Source organism: Molothrus aeneus, chromosome 14, assembly GCF_037042795.1.
Source record: "Molothrus aeneus isolate 106 chromosome 14, BPBGC_Maene_1.0, whole genome shotgun sequence".
Lineage (NCBI taxonomy): Eukaryota > Metazoa > Chordata > Aves > Passeriformes > Icteridae > Molothrus > Molothrus aeneus.
The window spans coordinates 45,552-61,099 of NC_089659.1; positions in this window are offsets into that span (position 1 = coordinate 45,552).

The window sequence follows — 15,548 nt, forward strand, 5'->3', positions numbered from 1 at the left end:
GTTTGTGATTTTCAAAATCGACTTCATCTAGTTGATTTCTCTTAGAAGTTGTTGTAAATCATGCAGATTGTTGACTTTTGTGCTGATTTCTATCTTTTGAGGCTTTATTGTTTTCTCTGAGATCTTCTACTCTAGATATTTCTAAGGCGCGACTTCTTGAATCTTTGAAACACTGATTTCTAGACTTGGCTTTTGCACTTCTGCAATCACACAGTCACGAGCTTTTTGCAGTTCTTGTTGTGTCGATGCTGCAATGAGCAGATCATCTATATAGTGAATGATTCTCACTTTCAGGAATTTCTTCTGCGCTGGTGATAAAGCTCGTGCTACGTACTATTGGCAGATTGTTGGCGAGTTCTTGAGGCTTTGAGGAAGGACTACTCAATGGTACTGCTGCAGAGATGTTTCTTTGTTGATACTTGGAACTGAAAAGGCAAGCTTTGAAGCATCATCTGGATGAAGCAGAATGCTGAAGAAACAGTCTTTGAGGTCAATGACTACAAGCAGCTAATCTCTGGGAATCATCGAAACAGATGGAAGACTCAGCTTCTTCGAGAACTTCATTGATCTTCTTGAGATCGTGCAACAGCTTCCATTTGCTTGACAGCTTCTTTTTGATGACGAACACTGAAGAGTTCCAAGGGTTGTTTGTTGGCTTGATGTGTCTCTTCTGTAACTGTTTTTGGACTAGGGTTTTCAATGCACTCAACTTTTTTTGCTCTAGGGGCTACTGATCTACTCAGACTGGATCATCTGTTTTCTAAGTTAACTTCAATGTGGCGAGTGCTGCAGTGACTTTGACTAAAAATCTACTTCGATCTTCATGCTTCATTGTGCTAAGAGATCTTGTCTCTAAACTGTGATTGGCTTCTGCACAACGAAAGGACGAATGATCGCCGTCTTGTTTCTTGGTCCTGTGACAATGATGGCATTCTCGCTCTGCAGACACAGAGAAACTCCCCCTATACCTGAGAGAGATCTCAAGGGTGCAATCAAGCTCTAGTTGCGAGGCTAAAAGATGTAGGATATTACTGTAACATCTGCCCCTGTGTCAAGCATGCTTCTGACTTCTATTGTTCTGTCTCTACAAGTCAATTGACATTTGAGCATGGGTCGATTTCGACCTATGTGTTTTATCTATGTGGTATGTATTTCAACATGTTCTTTCAAAGGAAGCCCTTCTTCATCGAAGATTGACATGACTTCTTCAATGGCGTGTGGTGGCAGAGCAAAAGCTCTCGCGATCTGAGTGTTTTCTGCTACAGTCAATGGTGGACAAAGTGCTTTTGCTAAAACTGTCAATTCTGTGTTTTTGTCTGCGGAAACAACTGATGGATAAACAATAAGTCCAAGGATTCTGCTTCTGTCTTGTCTTATTATTAAGAAATTTTGGTTTTTGTATGAATCTTCGTGGATCTTTGTTGGAACTTCTGCATGACTTTCATCTAGAAAGCAGATTAATTTGGAAGTTGCCAGTGTGCACTGTGCTCCTGGTGGAAGGAGGTCTGGGTCGCTTGAGAATCGACTGAGGAGTTTGCTGAGGGCGTCTGCTTGATGATCTCTGATGACTGTCTTGTTGGCTGTTGTGTCACTGCCATCACTTGTGTCGACGCGCGCTGACGGTTTGCGGGTGTGCTCTTTCTCTCGTTTTTCGGAAGTGGTAAAGGATTCTCTTCCACGTCTGTCTGGGAATAACATTCTTTCACAGAGTGTCTTCTTCTGCACTGCGCACAGAGTGGCTTTGCAGGTTTTTGTGTCTGCACTTGTGGACAATTCTTTTTCAAATGTCTAAACGCTCTACATTTGTAGCATTGTCTTCTCGATGGATTGTTCTTTTTCTGGATGGTTGCAAGAAATTTATTTATGTTTTCATTTTGTTGTTGGAGTACTTTTTCTAGCATCTTTTCAACTACTTTGTCTTTATCTTCTGATTGCTTCTCTGGGTTTCTTCTTATCTGTTCTTCTCACTCTCTTCTCAGCTCATCTTTCACAATTGATGCGACGTGCTGAGGTGTTCTTACTCTGCTGCATGCCTCCACCATCTCTGCTAAGGATGGCTGTCTTGGCATTGCGCTGATGACTCGTTGACAATCTGGGTTGGCATTGCCGAAAGCTAGACTTTCTATGAGAGGTTGCTTCGCTTTGTCAATTGTCACTTGTCGATCTACAGCTTGCGAGAGTTGATCTATGAAAGATGAGAATGGTTCTGTGGGACTTTGCTTGATGCATGAGAATGGGACATCTGGAACTCTTGCCGGAGCAATCTGTAAGATCGCTTTGCGCGCTGCTTCTTTGATGTCATTCAACACTCGTCGTGGAAGCTGTGCTGCTTGCTCTACTGGATTGTCATCTAGAGGATCTTTTGCCAACTGTGCTTCTGTGAGATTTGCGTTTGGCCCACTTTGATAGCTGGCTCTTAACTCTGTGAGATATCTTCGCCATCTTCTGTCTCAGATGAGACTTTGTGTGTCAGTGAGAATCATTGACACAAGACATCGAATGTCATATGGTGTGAAATCATACATATTGAATGTCTCTTTTAAGAGCTGTTTGAAGAATTGTGAATTCAGACCATTGTTCTAAATGGCTTTTGATAAGTCTTTGATCACTTCATGACTCAACTTTTCCCACCTTGGATTTTGACTTTGTGCATCATATGTCACTGGCATTATAATGTCTCTTGATCTTCTGATCAGACTTTTTTCTTTTGATAACTCATTTCTAATTTCTTTCTAGTCTATTGGTTCTATCGGTCGTTCTTCTTCTTTCTCTGGAAACTCTATTGGCTATTGCCTGCACAATGGAATCGCGGAGGCTCTTGGTGATCTTTCGCTCTATGTTCTTTGACTTGAGGTCTTCGGTCTTGCTCTTAAATCTGAAAAAGAAACTTGAGGTTTTTGTGAACGCGTTCTTTTTGCTGCATCAAAAGACTGCAGGAAATTTCTTGATGCTTCTGCTGCTGAAAGCATCTATGCTGGAATTCTCTCTCTTGCTGTAATGTGTATTATTTCTTCTCTTTGAGGCTGTGCTTCATCGGAGCTGTCTTCAACTTCATATGATCTTGAAGTTGATGGAAAATTATCTTTTTGTTGTGTTGTTGTTGTTGTTGTTGTTTTCTTTAATGTGGTTTTCTTTTTGTATATCGTTGGAAAAAATTGTTGCATTGTTGCAGTTTGGCCAGCAGGTGATGTGGTGGCGCTGTCGAACAGGTTTGACATGTCTTGCAGTGTGGTCATCTCTCTACAAGGTGGCGCTGTCATCTGCTTGGACGACTGTGATGACTACACGAACTCGATCGGTTCTTGCTCAGCAGACTGCAATGCTTGCGATCGTGTTTTAGAATGAGTTTGCATGGCTGTTGACTGAGCTGGCATTGAGGGTTGAATACGTGAATGTTTTTTTTTGAGTGGAAGAGGTTTGAACCATAGGGATTGAGGCTGAAGGTATCAGGACCGGAGAGGGGGTGGAGCTTCGGGATGTCGAACCAAACCTCCTCTTTGCTTGAGACGTCACAGGAGATTGGACTTGCCCCCGTCTACGCTCTGTCTGCACTTCCTGCGCACGTGCGCCTTCGGGAACGCTTCTTGCCTCCCCTGTACTGACATCACTGTCTCTGTCTTGCTCCACTTCTGAAGTCTCTTCTCTAATGTCTGTTCTTGTCTTTCTCTCTTCTTCTTCTGACGCTGTATCTACGCCCCCCGCCGAAGCGCGCGGCCCTCCCTCTGCTGGTACTCTCTTTCGAGCTGCGATTCGAGCTGATCTCTGCGTCTAGACTTCTGGGTCTGACATCACTACTGCGCGTCTCTTGCGTCTCCCCACGGTAGCTTGCTGGAGCCTTGCAGCTGCTCTGCCTTTGCTACTCGTGTCTGACGCTGCTGCATCAGTTTGATAGCCTTCTCCGGCTTTCTTGGGAGCTTTGCCTGTCGCACGCACTTTTGGCACTGTGCCAGTCAAGACTGCTGTTGCCCTCGGCACTGCACTCGCAAAAGCCACACCAGAACTCGCGTCTCTCATCGCCTCTGTGCTCTTCTTGCCAGCCGCTGCTGCCGCTGTGCCGCCGTGCCTGCCGCGAGAGAGCGCATCTCTCCTTCCCTCTTGTTCTTTTTCAACCCCCTTCCCCGACTTTGCTACTTTTGCCTCCTCCTCTCCCTCTGACTCTTGCGAATCGGGGCGGTACGCTCTTAAAGAGCGACCTGTCTCTTCAATGTCGCTGGGAGAAAACTTTATTTCATCAGAGAGTGGAATGGTATCATCTGTGCCTGAGTCGGAGCTTGAAGCTTCTGCACTCTCTGGAGTCTCAGGACGCTTTGGGGTTCCCTTGGGTCTTCGGGATGGTGGGACTGAAGGCAATGACATTTTTCTTTGTCCCTCTTCTTCGGGCACTTTTTCCCCTGGGCCAATCGGGATCAGAGCCAATCTCTGTTTCAAGTCTTGCTCTCTTCCCTCTGTCTTTGTGGGATTTGCAACAAGTTGTTGCCTGGCTGACCCCATAAATTGAGTCGAGGTTGCTTCTAACATAATTCTTGCTGAAGACAGCAATTTCAAGGCTGTCTTATCATCATTGGTGGCTAAAAAATATAGGTGTCTATAAACTTCTTGCCAAAAACTTACTTCAAATAACAAACGTGTCTCTGAGTATGGGTAATTACACTGCACCCACAACAATAGCTCTCTAAGTTTTTTCTTTGGGATCTCCTTAGTGTGTGTGTCTGCCACGCCCTGTAGGTCGGACAGAATCTCTATTTGTTTTTGGGAAAGTGTACCTCCTATGTTCTTAATTCTTGACTTTCTCACCGAATTTGTCATCAGACCAGTCTGAAGGCTCTTGGTCACTGGCCCGCAGATTACAGGAGATGGATTCGGAGGTGCCTTTCCGATTCCGATCTGGGCTGTCCTGCTACGAACTTTCTTCGGCTGAAGTGGAGTGCGATGTTCTCAGTGGCTGCTGCGTCTTCAGACCCTCCTGGCTGCTTTCTGGCTGCTTTCCCGAGGAGTTATCAGTGCTCTCCTGGGAATGAGTCTAGCCTGGGAGATGCCCACTCGGCGCTTCAAGGCTGCCCCTGTGCAAGAGGTGCACACCAGAGCTCACCGTGGCTCAGCGAGTGCCCGCCGGATGTTGCTGGGTCGCCGGGTAGCCCCCCAGATCACCCACCGGGTGCCCACCCAGGGACGCCAAATGTCCGGTCCGGCTGTCTGTCTCTGCCCGGACACGGGTAGGGTGGTTCTTGGGTGGCACGCGTTTCAAAGGATGAGTCTGGACTCTTCAGCTTTTTGATCTTCAGATTGTTTATTGTTTCTTATCTACAAAATTTTCTGTCTGCCAACAGAGGTCTGATCTGCAAGGCAGCTAAGGGCACTCTGACCACCCACGGGGCGGTCATGTCTTTTTATACTAAAATCTACGTACATGATATTTACTTTTATTTTCCAATACTTTTCACCCATGTTGGCAAGTGCACCTTCACCATAAACCAATCTCCAAGTGCCAACATCACCACAGAAGATGGAAGACAAGAAGAAGAAAGAAAAAGGACGAGACATGCCCTGATCTCTCCATCTTGTCTCCATAACCCCCTTGTACCAAAAACCTTAAAGTTTATATTTATTTCACCTTATAAATGTGTCCCTTTTACACCTTTCACTCTAAAGTGATTCTCATGTCTTCAAACTGCTGTCACTTCTGTGGATGGATCAAAATCAAGCCACCAAACACTCTTGGCAACATTCCAGGATTTCCGAGACCCCCAAGGGTTCTCCTGGCAACTCTGGACATCTGGAGTGATGTGCTGAGTTCCCACACATTGCTATTCAGAGCTTTCCTTGGAAAGTTTCAATGGCAATCATGACAGTAAAATTCGGAGTGACAGTAAAATTCACTCAATAATGAGTAAAATTTACTCAGTCATGACAGTAAAATTTACTCAATCATAAGTAAAATTCTTATTTTGAGCTAAGTACCTTAACCAAAGGGTAGCTCAAGCATAATTGGCATTTGATGTCAACAAAGGCAACTTGGCCTGCATTTGTCACATCTACTGCATTAAAAAGCTTACTCTGTCTCAGATTCCTTTAGAGGGATACCAACACAAACCGTGAAACTGCATGAAAATGATGATTTAAAGAATGATATATTAGAAGAATGGAATAATGGTTAATGTTCTTTCCCTTCCAACTGCTTTGTTTGCCCTTTTAAATTTTTTAAGTCCTTCCAGGTATCACCGTGGTAGCAGTGCAGCAAGTGTTTGGTTTTAAGCTGTCCATATTGCCAGCTTCTGGACTGCCTTCAGAAAATTTCCCACTGGTTTTGGATAGAAATCACAAGCAGTAGAGATGACAAAGACTGCAGAAACCTTCTCATCTCCTTCTAGAGCAGGAGCGTGTCTTTGACCCACTCTTAACTAGACAACTTTCATCAGTCACGCAAGAGTCTCATGTTCAAGAGCTAAGCAATGACAGCTGTAAATGACAAAAAGCACACTGATATTCTCTTGGGACTCCAGTACAGAGCAATGAAGGAGCATGAATTCACCTTCTTGGGAAGTTTGAAAATGCACATGAAGTTTAGGACAGAAGCTAAGCCATGGTAACCTTTGTTGAATATGTCTGCGTAGACAGAGTTTCCATCACTGCAGAAGGAATGTCATTTAACCCACGTTATCATCTCTAGCTGCTAAGCTGCACTTATTGCAGAGTATCTGCAATATTTTTTACAGGGTGGGCTTTTATATGTAATCCCTGAGTAACATTCCAGAGAGAAGTACTTTGGGGGTTGGGGGGGAACCCCCAATTCTTAACTATTTCAAGTAGTGGTTACATTTGAAAGTCAAAAAAGATGTAAAACCTTTCTTTCCGAGACGTATTACCAGCACAAACTGTACCAGAATTTTGATGCTTTTGATTATGGCAGCATAATTCTACCATAGACGCTCTTGCTCTGGACTATTCCTTAAGAAACAAAGTCCCTGTTAGAAATAAAACAAAATTAGCCAAAATATTGGGCTGGATGATTTCAAAGGCTATGTACTAAAGGCCAAACATCGATAATAATAGTAATGAGTGGGCTAAAAGTTAAATCAATACAGCACAACTCAGTTCAAAGATATCTTGTGTTCTAATGTTCTCACAGAAGACTGTAAAAAACCTCTATTTTTGTGGGTTTGTTTTATCCATTTAGATGTACCTTCTACTTCTTCCCACTGTATGAGAATGTTTATGACAAGATTGGATAACTTCATGCAACCTTCTATAAGTAAAGAAAGAGAAGCCAGTAAAGAAAGGGCAAAATTGTTAATTGCAGGTGGAAAGAGGGAGGCCAAGAAAAGAAAACAAAAAAACAATAATAATTAAATGCCACCCTGTCTTCTGTGAAAAGTAAAGGCACAGACAAAAAGAACAACTGCAAAATTCTCACTAGAAAAACACACTTTCTCTGGCTCAAGTATTTTGTGCTACATTTCTTGCTGTTTTCTCATGCCAAAAATCTTAACCATTGAAGGTGTCCCTTTTCTCTTTCTGGAATACAGCTATGGCTGTGCCATTGCTGTCAAGCTGCTATTCTCAGAGGTGGCCAGCTGAAAGTCTTAAATCAACTGATTTGCTCTGTCACTTTAATATGGCATGACTTAACCACTTACAGTTTCAGCACCTGAACTTGCCCAGCCCTACAATTCTTTAATCTTTGAATGGTTATATAAGCTCCTTGGCAACTGGCATTTGTAAGTACATGCAACTGTGCAGAATTTGCACTATGAGACTATGCCAAATGAGTCACGCTGGTAGATTAACTAGGGCATGCAAAGCAGAGAGGGGGGAATGAGAGCACAAGAAGAGAGTACACAAGAAGAGAATACAATCTACTTTTTTTCTGCAACAGGGCTAACACTGTAGAAATCAAAATGAACACAAATCCTCCTAGGGGTAATTCTTGCTAAAGACAAAGACTTCCTTTTGTGTTCAGAGGCCTGGAATGTTTAGCTTTGGAATATCAACCCAGTTACAAATGAAACTGCAGGAGGGAGCCACCATTCTTACAATGAACATTGATATGTGTATAACCTTTCATAGGGATCCATCTTTGTAACGCACATCACATTTTATAAGAGAAGAGGCATTGTTGAATGGCTTCAGTGAAAAAAAATCTTAAATGCAATCCGAATGGAGTTAGGATCCAAAGGAGCAAGTATTTCAAGAAAGCCTGAGATATTGCCTGTGATGAGATCCCTTCTAAGAGGTTCATTTAAGGTACCGAATTCTCCATCTAAATACTGGCAGATTAGTCAGAGGTGAAAAATCAATCTTTTTAAATGGTCATTTTGGAAGACAAGGCTTGCAGGGAATTTAGTACTTGCTGCTATATTGCCTACATTCCTGGAAAGAGTATTAAATACTGAAATACGACTCATGGAAGATGAAGTCTTTGTGAATGTGAAAGTCCACTGCATGGCAATCTCAGAAAGGAACCCATCAAAGCCCTTGAAATGCCAACACACAAGTTGTGAGCTGGCAGTGCATGCCAGTTTTTAGCAAACCACAGCAAAATGCAGATGACATAACAAGGCCATTAGGTCACATACAGTATGAAGCAGTATGAAAGAGGAAAGCAGCTGAGAGCATCAACCCTGGTAAGTAGTCTCAGTATTCTTCTTGACATTAGCAGAAATTTTAAATGAGTCTCTTAAAATTACAGAGGAGGCAAAAGAAAAGGGAGCAATGACTCCTTTGGCATAGTGTTTCCTCAAAGGGATCTTCAAAATGTAAAGATTGTATCATCCTTTAAGCTGAACAAAGGTATTAAAAAGACAGGAAGGAAATGGCATCAAATAATAGAAAGACTCTGGGCAGTGTACTTCTAGACAGAAAGGCCACTGATGGAAAACTGACTAAACTGGCACCAATGCAGCAGCATTGTACTAAACCCAGAAATGTCCACTGCTTCACTCTCTGCCATTCCATTCATATGCACACAGCAGCTTTGCAACATTCCTACTGATCATCTCCTTGGCAAACTGGGAGTGAGGGTCCTTAGTGATGCAGAGTCCCCAGGCAGGTGCAGAGGAGAGCTGCTTTTTTGCAAAAACCAGGCTTTTGAAGCACTCAGGCCTTTATCAGTTACATAGCTTTTAAGCCATAACAAGCATCATTCAACCAACCACCATACACCATGCGGTGAACACGCGATGGTTCTAGAACTTGTTGATCTACCTCTGATTCAGCGGCCTCACCTTCCCATAGTCCTTTTCTGCTTAGCCAAAGTATCGGGCCTCAGCCCAAGGCCTTCCTTTTGTAAGCTTCTACCTATATGCAGCAGCAAACCACTAGTTTCGTCCGTGCCAAGAGTTTAGGTAGACGATTTGCATCTGCCCTTCCAGTGAAACATAATGGGGAGAGAAAATCCTGTCAGAGATGTTCAGTCGTTCCATTTTCTAGACAGGCCAAATCAAAAGAAAAGCAAGCTATAGGATTGTGTACTTGCTTTTACAAAACACCTGTTGCCATCTGACAGTGAACTAGCAGAAAACCAGCAAAAATGAGACTTGAGGCAAACAACCCTTTGAAGGGAATAATGACATGATCAATAAAAAGACAACAAATTTCCAGCTTGTCGAGATACTTGAAATGTCAGCAAAGGATTGAGAGCAGACACTGAATTAATGGGGAAAGGTTAAAAGAATCCCAAGAAAAACATGACCAAAGATTAAAAGAATCCCAAGAAAAACATGGGCAACTGACCTGTTGAAGCCTTCAGGAAATCAGTGGCTGCTGATTTAGGTAGGCCATTCAAGTTAATTTACAAATGCACTTTCCACTCTTTTTTCACCTGTCAGCATCACAGGGTGAATTGTGACCATGGAATCACAATTCTTTGGATTCTGTTCTTAGCTTTAGGAGAGAACTACAGCAGCTGAAGTAGCTGTTACTGATGTGATACACAGGAACACAGAGTTGACATATTTCATTCATGTCCAATCACAACTAGCAATACTAAGGGGATAGGATTGGCCTCTTTTCATGACACTTTCTTGCTATACAGCCTGCTCTGATTCTGGTGAAACTTTTTCATTAGCTTGTCTCTAAAAAAGGAGAAAGTCCAACTCAATGTCCCTCCCTTCTGGTGCAGTTTTACCATTCAGTTTGTCGAGCCTAAAAATTGAATTGGAACTAGCAGGAATTACTGTTTAAAGCGTCCGGACTGTTCAGACACTCTCAGGTTGATAAAAGCCTAGATGTTATTGGCTAAATACTGTTTCCCCCAAGAGCGGATGCATGCAATTTAATCCAACTTTTTGTAACAAAGTCCAGTAATACAAAATCCAGTAATACAAAAAAGGCACAGATAGGAAGAATTATTGGACCATTTAGGGTAGCAAACTTCTCACCTTCTTTTGGAGAGAGCATAATTTGCTAGCTGAAGTAACAAACTTGAGGACGGAAATCTCCCTACTACTGAGAAGTTGCTGAAAAGGGAGCCACGTAAGCTCTGTGACTTTCCCCTTTCCATTCATTGGTCAAGCCTAGTAGCCTAAAATTTATGGGGTCAATCAAAGACAAATGCTAATCTAGTCAGAAGTCTATGAAAGGTCCAAAAATAATCAGAATTCTTCTTGGACAATGGAAATGGAAGCAGAGCTACCAATCTATTTCCTTGCAACATATCCCTAAACCTCATTCCCTTCTATTCATACCCAGTGTATAGCCACCAGTACAATCAGGAAAAGATAAGCCTTAGAGATGTCAGCAAGGGAAGAATTTGAAAGAACTATTCCCATTAATCATCCTCTAGACAGTAACTCTATCATTAAAATCGGAGCCCTTTTAGTAAGTATCCCTTGTGGTAAATTCAGGACTCCTGGACCACGGAGCAAGAGAATTAAGCAGAAGCCGTTGATTGTTGACATGATGCACTTATACATTCTAACTCTCTGCACACGCTAGGCCCGCATTTCTTATTGGTGCCTTTTTTATGTCCACGCTTTCTGTGTGCACCTCTCAGAAGATGTGTTTGGTTACAGTCCAGGTGCTTTGCTGCCCTCCGTTATCCAGTTCTTGTGATCTTGGAATTTGGTTTCTCAGCTTCTCTTTCTTATTTTAGCACGGCTTATGTCTTAGTAACTTTGATGAATTCCAGAGGGCCCTGAGAAAATTCTGATAAGAACAGTTCCAAGCAGGATGGCTGGTGCACCCTGTAGTCTAAATGGTTCAGATACATTGCTACAATTCCCCCTTCTTCTTCTTCTTCTTGCACCAGCCAGACCCTTTCCACCGTATTTTCTTCCAAGAGACTCACCAGTTTTGTGATGCATCGAATAACACAAAGCAATATAATAATGACTCCTAGTAATAACAAAGCTCCCTTTATGATATCTTTCAACCATCCAGTTCTTCCCCATCCCTCAAACCGGTCATGCAAACCCCATTCATTCCCACTCAATTTCTTCATGTTATCTTGTCATTGTTTGAGTTTCCTGTGAATGGATGCAGAATGGTCAGAGAGGTTCATACAACTCATTCCTTCAAAATCCTCACACTCCTTCCCATCTGCTAACAATAACAAATCTATAACAGCTCTATTTTGCAGTGTGCCATGTCTAATACTATCTACGTCAGTGAGCATCTGATTTAAAATAGCTGACCTTACCTTTCGTTGTTTGACCATCCAGCATCCCAACTTATTAAGCATAGCCAAAGCTTGAGCAGCGGCAACACCTGGAGTAAGGAATGATTTGTGCTGGAGTGCCCCAAAACTCTACACGATTGTCACAATCCAGTCTTAAGCTTGTGTTTCTTTTTTCAGTTCTCTTGCTATGTCTTGCCCTCCAAATAGTCTGATTCAGCATTTCATGCATGCTAGCAGCATGGTTATTTTTCCTCAGTAACAAGGACCACCAAACAAATTACTTGGAATTATGGGTCTTGCCCTATCCCCACAGATTCAAAAGACACTTGGTGGAAGCTTCCTTACAGTCACATTTGCACCAGCACTTCCAGGATAAGTCCAATTGTGGCAATATTTGGTCATGTAATATTTGGTCACTTTCTGATACCATGGAGAATTGGGATTGAGGATGACACTATTATTTTTGGGTCATGGGATTAGGACATTGCTCATATAAGTTGATTGTGGGTTTAAAAAGTGGTTGAAAAACAGGCAATAATTTCCAGGTACTGATCCTAACAAATCTAATTCTTGGGTCTCTAGTCCACTTTCATTCTGTGATTGTGTTATTATACTTGCTTGGATGCCCTCGCCGTTTGTCTTTATCCCCAACCTTTAGCATATGTCCAATTTTGTAACACCACTGGCTATGTTACACTAGCAATCCTTCACGTTTGGTTTATTTGCTTCCATCTATGGTTTTCCTTCAACTCCTACCCATTCTGCAAAACCAGTAAAGTTACTTATTGGGATACCAATTAAACATGTCTGGAATGGTTTTCCTGGCATGGTTAAGAATAAACAAAAGAAATCTACCCCAGTAGCATTGGCCCAAGTAAGCCACATATTCTGTCAATGCCATCTGCACTACAGATGTTGCCACATATCACAAGGAACAGAGAGAAACCTCCAAAAACCCACATAACTAATTTAAGACTATTCTTCATCCTTAACATCGGCAAAGAACCTTTCCCCTATGAGATTAGGGAAAAAATCCAAGCTGATTGTGCCTCTTGCTCTTTGTTCTCTTCTCCTATTCTGTCTCCTTTGGTTCTTCTCCTCCCACCTTTGCTTTGTTTGTTCCCCATGCTAAGGTCTAACTCCCCATGTCCCAGGAAGAAATACTCCTTTTCTGCATTAAATGGCCTTGATCTTATTTTCTCTCTCTTTTTTCTTGAGCTCCAAAGTTCATTATGACGAGGATTCATTATGCCCATTTTTATTCCACTTATGGCTAGTGAAGTAATAGGAGAAATTCTTAGTTATAGAAACTGTTACTAATCAACACAGACTGTTGGTCAGCCAAAGCTGTGTTAAATTCCTGAAGCCAGAGCAAGAGAACAGAGACTTCATAGAATTAGGAAGTTTCTTTTTCTTTCTTTTATATAGCAAAAAGGAGAGTGCATATTAGAGTGGGGCACAGAGTAGGTGATTCGGGAAGTCTGTACTGTCTGATTACCTCAGACAATGGGGCAAAGAAGAGGGGGATGCAGTGGGAAACTTGGATAAAAAGGGGGCTACATCCCTCAACCACTTGAAAGAGCCCATGGAAAATGGCCCATGGCCTCTCCACTTATTCCAATAAAGTTACAGGACTCCTCTGTCTCTTTTTGGGACAAAAACCTCTGGCATCAGGGATTAATTTTCCTAAGAAAATGAGCACTCATCCAGGGTCCTCATCTCATGGCAGTGAGTGGGAGCCCGAGGCACCCCTCAGCCAGCTTTGGTGATCAGTTCCCTTTGGTGGCAGCCAGTACTGGGCAATTGGTTGAGTACCTGTGGAAGAATGGCTACATGACAGGGACCACGTTCTGGACCAAGAATAGGGAGGATGCAGCTAATCTGGGTCCCTGCACCTGCAAAACACTGTGTCCTTGAGCATAGCTGTGGTACAATAACAAGTAGTGAGAGAGACATGAGAAAAGAAAGATGTAACCCCCAAGGTATGAGGAAGAGCTGACCTTGTAGTATAACCAATAGATTGCTTAGCTTGCAGAATATGTATGAGCTTATTACTTGTTGTGCATAAAAGTCTGATGCTCTCTTCAATAAATGAAGCTTGCTAAACACTCATATTGAGCATCCAAGTTTCCCTCACCGCAACAAATGGCGCCCGAACAGAGACCCTACAGAGGGCTTGAACCTGTGAGCTACGGTCCGGTGCAGTATTCTGTGTCAGTCCCGATGCAGCACGGGAGGCAAAAGAGCAGGCTCCGCGTCCCCGAGCGACCTTCGAGAAGGGTCTCGGCCAGCGAAAGAGCAGGTTCCGTGCCCCGAGCGACCTCAGAGAAGGGTCTCGGCCGACTAAGCGCCGCCAATGTCTTGCAAGGGCTGCAACAGTGCTGACAACTAAATTAGAAGGTAATGGAGAGACAAGCGGCGTATGACCTTTTTAAATGCTTTTTACAAAAGCGGGGATTATAGGGTATCGACCTGGGAAAAGGACTCCTGGGATTGATTGCATATGGAGTTGCAAAAGGGTGCTTTGCAGATCCCAGTCAGGTTTTTGAGGAGTTAGAGTGGCGTAGGTTTGGGGATAAGTTGTGGGAAGTTGTGTTAGATGAGTGTAAAACTGCAAAAAAGTTGTCTAAAACTTGGCAGATAGTTGCTAATGCACTAAAACAGTACCAGGCAGAGCAGAAGGCTGCTTAGGCAGCCTCTGCCAGATTGGGAATGCCTGTTCCTAGTGAGAATAGCAGGGCCTCAGCGTCTATGACCTCTTATCCTCTGCCCCCAGCAACTACCACAGTGTATCTGCCAGTGGGGACAGCCTCCGCAGCAACCGCCCGAGCCACTCCTTCTGTGCCTCCTCTGGCAGCAAGGGATTGCCCCCCCCCCCTGCGGCTGGAGTGGACGGTGGGGAAAGAACAAAGGAAATGCTTGACCCCAAGGTGGTGCGAATTGCTAATGAAAGGCATGAGGCATGGCAAGAGATTGCAGGAGAGGCGATAGTTGCAGGCGACCGGCTGCTGATGCCTTGCTTGAGGTGGCTTGTCTGGTGGTTTACGCACCAAATCCTGCTGGAGGCTTGCAAGCAACTATCACTACCTTAGATTGGAAGTGGCTAGCACAGCTCCGTGCCACTGTGAGTGTGGTATCCACGGAGAACCAACTCATCAGATGCTCAATTATTTGTGGGGAGGAAACATACTGTTGCCATCGGATATTAAAAGCCTCATGAGGCTAGTGCTTACCCAGCATCAACAGTTGTTGTTTAATGCTCACTGGCAGGCTGTGTGCCAAGAGTCTGTGGCTACCCAGAGACAGCCACAGAGATCCACTATATGGAGTTACTTTAGAGGAACTTATGGGGATAGGGGCATACCTAAGGACAAGTGCAAGCACTAATTGGGCCTGAGAAACTGAGGGAGGCTATGAGATTAGCCCGGGTGGGGCTTGACAGGGTGAAATCCCCAGGGGGTATTCCCTCATACATGGGAATTAAACTGGGAAGAGAAGAGCCATTTGGGTTGTTTATTGACAGAGCGGCGAATGCTATTCAGACAGCAGGGGTCCCTGAATATATGCACGGAGCACTACTAAAGCAATGTGCCCTACAGAATTGCAATCCCACCACTATGGTATACTTGTCACACTCCCTGGTTCCTGGACTGTTGAGGAGGCTTTAGAATGAATGGCTCAGGTGCCGGTGGGGCTGCAGGCTATGTTAGTGGAAGCAGTAAGAGATTTGGGAAGTAGTTTCAGGGAGCAGGTGCAGGTGACGCAGAGTCAGGTGTTGGCTGCCCTTGCCACCTTGCAAGCGTCGGTAAATCGGCTTCAAAGAAAAGGACCATCGCAATTCCGATGCTTCCGCTGCGGAACTGCTGGCCATATGCGACGGGATTGTACAATGGAAGCTGTGTGGTGCTGGCGCTGCAAGTCCAACACACACAAT